The sequence below is a fragment of the Limulus polyphemus genome, unplaced genomic scaffold (genome assembly GCF_000517525.1).
Source record: "Limulus polyphemus unplaced genomic scaffold, Limulus_polyphemus-2.1.2 Scaffold672, whole genome shotgun sequence".
NCBI classification, from domain to species: Eukaryota; Metazoa; Arthropoda; class Merostomata; order Xiphosura; family Limulidae; genus Limulus; species Limulus polyphemus.
Window position 1 is genome coordinate 254,833 of NW_013666282.1, and position 9,992 is coordinate 264,824.

Here is a 9,992-nt window from a genome sequence, read left to right on the forward strand (position 1 = left end):
GGATGGACCGTCACATTATAACGCTCTCACGGCTGAAAGGGCGAGCATGTTTGGTGGGATGGAGATTCGAACATGTTATTCATAACTGCCTACCAAGGCAATCAGATATATAAACAGTTGGAAAATTACGAAATATCCACTATATGCCGCTACTTAGGTGTGTGAACGTATTACTCGTGTTTTCTTTAACTATAAACAGTTATTAATGCAATATTTATTCTGAACAACAGCTAAATAAGTTTGATGAAACTTAAGAGTCGTGTCAAACTGTCTTCAATAGTCAGTAACTAAGGTCTGTCACATTAGAGACGACGTGGTTCAGAAATGTGCTATCACTACGTCGTCTTCAATGTAAAGAAAAGAGTTCAGTGCATGAAATTAAATGGTGTTGACTGAAACGTTAACAGTCACAAAACTAAACTAGCTGACAGTAATAGACAAACTGACTACCCAATTCACTAATTCAATAGCCAATCAGACGTAACGTAACTTACTAATAAACTCAGTATTCGATCATTCACCGTAACAGACTCATAAAGCAACAAGGATAGATAATAGTTTGTCGTTAAACAAACAAATCTGTGTTCACAACAATCTTGCGAAATTTCAGAAGAACAGATAATAGTTTGTCGTTAAACAAACAAATCTGTGTTCACAACAATCTTGTGAAATTTCAGCAGAACAGATAATAGTTTGTCGTTAAACAAACAAATCTGTGTTCACAACAATCTTGTGAAATTTCAGCAGGACAGATAATAGTTTGTCGTTAAACAAACAAATCTGTGTTCACAACAATCTTGTGAAATTTCAGCAGAACAGATAATAGTTTGTCGTTAAACAAACAAATCTGTGTTCACAACAATCTTGTGAAATTTCAGCAGAACAGATAATAGTTTGTCGTTAAACAAACAAATCTGTATTCACAACAATCTTGAACACAATAAAACGTGTCTTACAAGAAAGTTGAAGTTTCGTTGTCACTTGAACTACAGTATATTGATAAACTGTCTATTTATTATAACACGTAAATAAAAAATCCTGAATTATTTACTTATTTTGACCAGACAAGGCTTTGATTTCAAGAGCATTAATAACTCTCCATTTTACTACATATCTTGAGTGTGCTGTCTGTTGGTTAGGTTACTCTAGAAAAAAAATACTACGAAGCTTATAGTTGCATCCTTGTACAAGTTAGCGATAAATTAGTTGTATAGAATGGAACAAGTTTGTGGATGCAGAAGAATGTAAATTAAGAAATAATAAGGCCGTGGCCTGCTTATGTGATTATAAACTAGTACAGGTTAGTTACACTATGAGTTTTGTGATCATAAACAGATATAGGTTGGTTAGATTAGGAGTTTTGTCTTTATAAACTGGCATAGGTTGGTTAGATTAGGAGTTTTGTCTTTATAAACTGGTATAGGTTAAATAGATTAGAAGTTTTGTGATTATAACATTGAATAGGTTGGTTAGATTACGAGGTTTGTGATTATAAGCTAGTATAAACTGTTTAGTTATCAGGGTTTTGGTATTATAGACTAATATGGGTTTATTATGTTCCATGTTTTATGTTTACCGACTTTAATGGGTTTGGTGATTATAGTCTGTTGTGGGTTGATTAGTTTCCATGGTTTGTGATTATAAATTAACATATGTTGGTTATAGTTTAATTAGCTATCGAAATTTTATTATTATAGACAGATGTAGTTTAGTTAACTATCGAGGTTTGTGATTATGGACTGGTACAGAGTTGTTGGGTTGTGAGGTTTTGTGATGCAAACTAATATAAGTTGCTTAAAGTTTCAGGTTTTGTTATTATGTACCGGTATAGTTTGGTTAGGTTACGACGTTATTTATTATAGACTAATATTTTGTTTGGTCTAAGTCATTTTTCCTTCTTAGGAAAAATTCCGCTTTAGAATCCTACAATTTGTTGTCATTAAACTAGAAAAAAACAACAAAAAACAGCTTTTATCCAGAAGATGAGCAAACTACCTCTACATCTACAATTGCGAAAATGTAAAGAAAAGAACCGAACAAGAACTTTAAAATTATTTTTCGAGGACAAAACAGAGAAACAAAAAAGAAAGTGCCTTGCGTCCGAGGAAGTTAGTAAGTGAAGTTGTTGTGATATCGTTTACTGTGATCTTTGATCTGGGAGCAAAACTTAGTAAAGTTGACTTATAAAACTTTGAAAAAAGTTCAAGAAATAAAACACTTTTGTTAGCGTTAAGTGATCTGAACTTTGTATTTTGTTTTTACCGCATAATCTCCCAAAATCCCGCCCAACAACAGAAACCGTTAAAACAATGTAATCCAAATAATGATTGCAAAAATGTAAATTAGTCTTGTATAAGATTTGGAGAATACGTACGTTGATGCTACTAATTATTCTGAATTATTCAGCAAGCAGACAAGTTGTTTAAAATATTCCCAATCTCTCTCTCGATTCCCCTCTTGTTGATGTGCCCTTGCCAAGGCTGCTCATGAGGGTGGAATTCCCCGGTATAACTCAATAACGAATGGTGAATCGCATGGTAGATGGGAATTTATGTTTATTTTTAATACTCGTTAAAACGTATAAATATTTGATACGAACCACAGTGAAACAATTAATCTTCAAACTTATGGATTTAAATCTTATTCTGGGATTTTGAAATTGAGGTAAATAATAACAGCAATCAAACTTATAAGTATTTGTGCATTCATAAATATCTGAAACAAGTTTATGCATTTTAATTGTGACACGTAGAACTTTAAGATGAAATTTGTTACTGAATGTTTTGCGCTAGAGAAAACGCAGCGGTCTAATATTGTTACTGAATGTTTTGCGCTAGAGAAAACGCAGCGGTCTAATATTGTTTGCGCTAGAGAAAACGCAGCGGTCTAATATTGTTAGTTTTAAATGTATTATAAAAATATATAACCTCATGTATTCGAAAAATAAATCGCTTGTTTAAAATATTAACACCTGTTTAGTAAAGCAATATACAAAAAGAGCTATAAATCTGAACATAACTTGGTTATTTATAAGATTTAGATAAGTAAAAATAATTTAAGCATTCATAGTTTTCTAACACTATGTTTTTTAAATTCAACAATAACGCTAATGACTTAATATTTTCAATTCTTTTTTTTATTATTAATTTGTTTGTTTATTTGTAGTTAAGCACAAAGCTACACAATGGGCTATCTATATTCTGCTCACCAAGGGTATCGAAATCCGGTTTCTAGCGTTCTAAGTATTAATGACCTGAACAAAATATTTGTTAGTAAATACAAAATTATTGTTAAAATTTGACTATAGATGTAATACAATATTTTTATTTGGTATTTAACAATCATTACCTATGGTTATAATTAAAACTTTAATTAGTATTTTTGATTTCAATGTAAATATGATCACTCTTATGTTTGTCACGCTCTGTCTAACGATCACTCACCTTGACAATATCCCTGAAGCTCAGTTTCTGTTCCAAAAAGTACAATAGTACGGCTGTCATGCCCAAAGCACATCATCCATATTGAATAGCATGAACATCTATCTCATTCTCCAGCTGCTTGAGGTATGCAGTGGATGAACAGATATATCCTGGAAGCAATTTATGCAGACGTGACTTGTGTCGCTTTTCCAGACGGAGATTCTTCTTGATTATGATGCGTACTGTTGCCTGAGGCAAGTGAACGGCTTCTTCCACCGATTTTTGTGTTCATGGATTCTCACCTGTTACAGAACACCGCACTTTACTTATTAGTGGTGGGGTTGGACTTGTTGCAGGTCTCTTTCTGGATGATCTTGGTGCACCAAATTCATCCATATTCCAACGACGTTAAGTGTAAGGGAATACCTCAAATGTGGAAAGTCTAAATCTCTGATCTGAGCACATCTTTATGTTCTGAGTGTACGAAATGGCAAACAATGTCAAAATGTAGTTCTAGTACATACCGTTCTACTGCAACTTTATATCGGCTTTGTTGCCACGTGCATTGCTAACATGCATATTCAAAATCTTTTAAATGATAACATATTCAACCAGTTGTTTAATGCATTTAACAAAAGTTGAAAAGGAATTTTGGGTTAAAAATTAAGATAGACTTTTGACGTGTAACAAATGTTAACATTTGCATCATCGGAGACAACAGAATTTCGTTTAAATTATTTCCACCTAAAACTATACTTTTAATCTCTTTGTTCATATTAATTATGGAAATTATTGAATTTACATCGGTTCGTGTTTAGACACTTTAAGCTTTTACTTGAGTTGAATAAAATATTAATGCAATAAGACATTTCATGAAATACGCATTATAACTTTAAAATTATTTGTGTTTGTTTGTAGTTAAACACAAATCTATGTAATGGACAATCTGGGTTCTGTTCCCAACGAGTATCGAAATTTGGTTTTTAGCACTATAAGTCCGCAGACAAAGCGCTGAGCCAGTGGGGGCTTTTAATAGTAAATCATGTAAATATATATATATATTAGAAATTAATAATGTTTTGACAGACGAATATAAATGTGTATGCTTATAACAAAGCTACTATGGTTATCTGCTGCAGTTCCTAATTATGAGCTATCGACAACAGAAAGGCAACCGACTGGCAGAATCTGCAGCCAATTCTTGGGCTACTCTTTACCAACGAATAGTAGGATTGACCGTCACGTTATAATACCCTATAGCTAAAAAGAAGAGGATGTTCTACGTTAGTTTTCGATCTCTCGATCCAAAAATTGCGAACGCTAAATTTCCAGACCATGCTAGGCCTCGAATAATACTTAGACTAATTTAAACTAAATGTGATACATACACACACACACACACACATATATATATATTTGTCTTTCATAACTTTTATTTCTTTCTTTTAGCTGGGTCGAATAAATCCTATTGGTTAGAATGGTGATCTGTAAATCCAAGAGTTCCTGGTTCAAGTCCCATTGCTGTAAAATCACGTTTTGCATTTTGGGACGATAGATGCATTATAAGAGTTATGCTTATGTCCCACTAATCGGTCGGCTAAGAGTAGCCCAAGAGTTGGCGGTGAATTCCATTGTCTAGCTGCATTCTCTATCGTCTATCATTTCAAAATTAGGAACATTTAGTAGAGATAACCCTTACGTGGCTTTGTGCGAATATCTAAAACAAAGAAACTAACTTGCTTTTACTGGTTTCATGTCTTCTTTTCTTACTCTTCTGAATTAATACATAAATAATACTAAAGAAATATATAAAATTCACACAAGTTTTAACCAAAAACTTTAAACATAGAAATAAAAAACAGTTAAATATAAACATCAATGAACATAAATACAATTAAAACTGCACCAGTATATTCAAAAATATAAAAGGCAAAGAGAAAAGTTAGCATCAGAAAAGGCAACTAATAACGCGAGCGCTACCGGAATTTTCATCAAAGGTAAATGGTTAAAACATCACTTACAACGAACATGTGAATCAAACTTGTTTCGTGTGTATATATACGTACATATATTACACACCCATATATTGATATTTTTCTCATTTAAAAGCTTCTAGTAATAAAAAAAATCAAATGTGTTAAAAGTATATTAGTCCAAATGTTTTGTAGACGTACTAAAAGTACATTTAATGATTTATGAAATCAAATCTTTGATTAAATATTGTTCGTTATGGATTCGCACGCTCCCAAAATTTGACTTACGTAGTGAACCTTACAGTTATATCTTAGCGTTACATGCATTGTATTTTTTAATCTATCAGTCTTACTAGATTTTTGGAGAAGTTACATCTGAAATAATTTTACATTTGGATGTTATCACAAGCAAGTGGGCCAAACTTATCGTGCTATTTCACAGGGTCGTGAGCTCAATAATGTGATCGATGTTCTATGAATTATTTTTTTGGTTTCCTTTCCTATTTGTTAGAAATGGAAAAGTGGATTTGAATTATTCATAAGTTCATACTTTGAACGGTTCTGTCTGTAGTCAAAATTAAAGGTCAAAGATCTGTATTAATGTTCTCGTTGAAGTGTTACTCATTCGATTGAATAGATTTCATATATGATTAGAAAATTGATTACATAACTTGACGAAGAAATATTTATACATTTAAAGCATTCCGGCAATCTGGGATGTTCGATTTTGTTCTATTTACATCAAACGTGTACAGTTTTAAACTACAGATAATATGAATATCGGGAAGAAAAATGTAGTTTATCTTTGTTAAAATCAATCGGAAAACTTTCATCGCACATTCTAGCAATTAGTACATTATTTTTGGTTTGTGCTGATGATATTTTAATTCGAACTTTAATACTACGATTCATGCTCATTTTCGTAGAGCAAGCTCGAGTGAGTGGCATTATAAACATGGAATTAGTTTTAAGATCGATGTAACTTATGTAGGTAAACTGTGTGATCCGTGAAAATGGAATATCGGAAAAGTAGGACAGCGCATGAAATTACATGGTACGTATCGGTAACACAATGATTAATTTTGCTCGGAATTTGTCTGAAACAGATAAGCTCTACAAATATATCTGTTAGACCTTGGACAGAAAGATGCTAGCATAATTTCACATTGTTGTTGCAGCCTTAAGTCAAGCACTACCAGAAATCGAAACATGAATAGTATAGGAAAAATTAGTTTGAAAATTCTTAATAATACATACCTATTTCAGTCTAAATAAATATCCACACATACCTAATGAAACATACATTTTAAAATCTAAATTAAGTTCAAACACACCTAATTTAACATATCTCTTAAAATCTAAATTAAGGTCCATGCATGCCTGATAAAACACATCTTTTAACATAAAGTCTGAATTGATATTCAAGCATAAGTAACAACACATTATTTTAAGCAAATATAATTCTAAGCAAGTTTAGTAATTACATATTGTTTTAAGGTTGTTGCTGCTGTTTGTTATTAAGTCCAAAGCTGTATAAAGGGCTATCTGTGCTCTGCCCACCATGGGTATCGGAACCCGGTTTCTAGCGGTATAAGTCCGCTGTGAAACTGGGTGACTGTTTTAAGGTTGAACCAATATCTAATCCTTTTATTAAAACGCATTTCAAGAAAAGTTTGAATACGTTTAGTAACATAACGGAGAAGTCCAGGCTTACCTATTAATTCGTTCGTTAGCGCAAAGCTACACAATAGGATATCTGCGTTCAGTCCCTCACTAGGAACCGAACTTTAGGTTTCAGCATTGTAAGTCCCTAAACCTACTATAGGACTGCTCAATAACACATATTCTTTAAGTTAATAAGAGTATAAGCCTAACGTGTTATAAGTTCTAATAGATTCAAACATAACTAGTTTTAAAATGTAATAGAAGTTCAAGCATGCTTAGTATTCACTGTGTCAAGTTCTGATGTAAATAAAAGCACGACTAGTGAAACTATTGTTTTAAATTATAAGAATTCCAACTACTAATAGGAACTTATCTGACTTTTTTGGATTAAATAGTGGGATTGGTTGTCATTTATAATGTGCCCACAACTAAAAGTATGGAACGTGTTCAGCTACATCGCGTCTCAAACCTTGGACCACTCGATCCACAGACCGACACTTTAATTTTCATACATCAACCAAGGATAATATAAATAAACTTAAATTTCGATTTTATTTTACTTTGCTTCTTGCGAAGAGTTTTAAAGTTTACTGAATATATCAAATTGAGGGTTAAATGACAGTAAACTGTACAGCACCAGTTATTTATGACTAGATGTAAAACAAATAGTGATTTGAATATTTTGAAATATTTCTACAATTCTTAGGATTCTTGGCAAATATTTTTTTTTTCTTCTTTGGGGTCAACTCATAATTTGCAAAATGAATAAAACTGCAAACCTAATTTTCTGAAAGTGTTCATAAAGAAGCAATTCGTGAGAGTTTCAAGCCTCTGCATGTCGTAAAGGTGTCTGTACTTGTTTATAATTAATCAAAATATTGGCAAGATTAGTCTTAGGCCACACACCTTGAGAGACTTTACACAGACCTTTCACTGTACGTGGAGGTCAACTTCCAAGGCCATATTTACGCAAGCCCAGGCCTATGGAAACTACATCCGAGGACTTGATAGATATCTGGCCTAGGAAAATTAATGCAATTCCATTTTTTTTTCGGCTATCTTACTCATGAAAACAGCAGCTGATTTTGAGTTATAGCTGAAAGTTTGCAAAATTTTGGCTTGTACGTCTTCGTCAATTAAAATCAATTTTATCATCTTGCTAATGTGCTAAGAAATATGCATAGTTTCATCGAAATGGTTATTTTTAGTTGGGTAGTTCTCTTTCGTAACTATAGTCTTAACTTGTGAATACAGGCATTACTACTGATTGTCTTGAGGTATGCTTTCGAATATGCTGTGACACTCAATTGAATTAGGAACAGCAAATCGTTTTTATAAAATGCAATTAATCGTTGATTTTTTTCGAACACTTCAAAACTAACGGTAATTTTAATATAGAAACATTTTTAGTTTAAGTTACTATACCTTATGTTTCGATACTTTCAAACTTTGTTTATAGTACAGGGTTGAAACTGGTTATAGCTTACCGTGGAAATTACTACAATTGTTATATACCTTTTATTCTGAAGGAAAATTGGTACATACTTTGTCTAAAGATATAAGGACCATAAGACAAATGGCTCTATTTAACCAAAGATTTATAAAGAGCGTAGTGTATTATCTTTAGTACTTAAAGAGTCATACAGATAGATTATCTCTCATCTGACAGAACATTTGAGAACATTTATAGTCTGTAAGTATATGGTTAGTATTGAGAATTTGTTTTATTTGCCTAAAGTTAAAACTTAGCAAAAAATATAATAATTTTATTCATATTTTAAGATACATGACAATAATTATTAAAAGAGAGCAGTTGAATCTTTTTAAAGTATTATATTCCTTCCTCTACTCGCCTCCCCCTCCCAATCGATATTTGAACGTTCATTCTGATTATAAAAACAGTTTAGTTAGTCTTGCTTTTTCCTATATATGAAGAACTAAAAGGACTTATAAAAATTCAAATACTAAAAGCAGAATATAAATAGAATATAAAAAAACCCAGCTTTATGGACTTAAGACTTTCGTAGATTTGTAAAGTACGTCAATCAGAGGTTCATATAACATAGTAACACAGACTTCTTTCACTCTGAATTAAAATATAATCTCTTAGTTGTCGATAAAACTACAAGCTGGTGTCTAAAAACAAAATAAACAGAGCTTTCTAGGAATATATTCATTTTTACACAGTAAACTTTTTGATACATTAAAACTACATCAAATTCTTTGATTTGATTGGAAGTATCACCTCGTCCTCCTTTAACGTTCGAACGCTCGTTAGTCACATGCTTTCTAAGAATGTATGTTTCTGACGTTGTTGACTTGAAGAAACGTTGAGTTGAGTACGTTTGTAACATACTTTTTAAGACTATTAGGAATTATACAGTTCATTTTATCCATTTTGATAGAGAGTGTTCATTGTATTTGTGATGACAATGGTAGACTACAACAGAAGTTGAATAACGTTTAACAACATTTATTTCTTTAAGTTCTAGAATGCCCCTGGTGGCTCATCGTTAAGTATGATGGCCTAAAGTGCTCAAAAATTCGGGTTTGATACCCGTGGTGGGTAAATCAAAAATAGCCCATTGTGTAGTTTTGTGCTTATCAACAAGCAAATAAACAGTTTTAGAAACGTTCACTTCAGTCGCAACCCTTAGAAAGTGAATTACGAACACTAGCATGTGACATGTTCTGAAATTACCAGGAAGTACCTGTATGTGTTTGATTTAGAAATGTTGACATTTGAAGTGATGTTTATAGAAAGCCTTTAAAAATATATGTAGTTTTTTTTGTAAATATGGTTGGTAAAAGATGGGATGTACATAAAATATAACATATCCATTTGCTATTAATGATGTAAAACTGATTATGCTCCATTGTAAGATTAAGATGTTAAAAATTGGATGACATATTTTTACTTTCACTTTTGCAA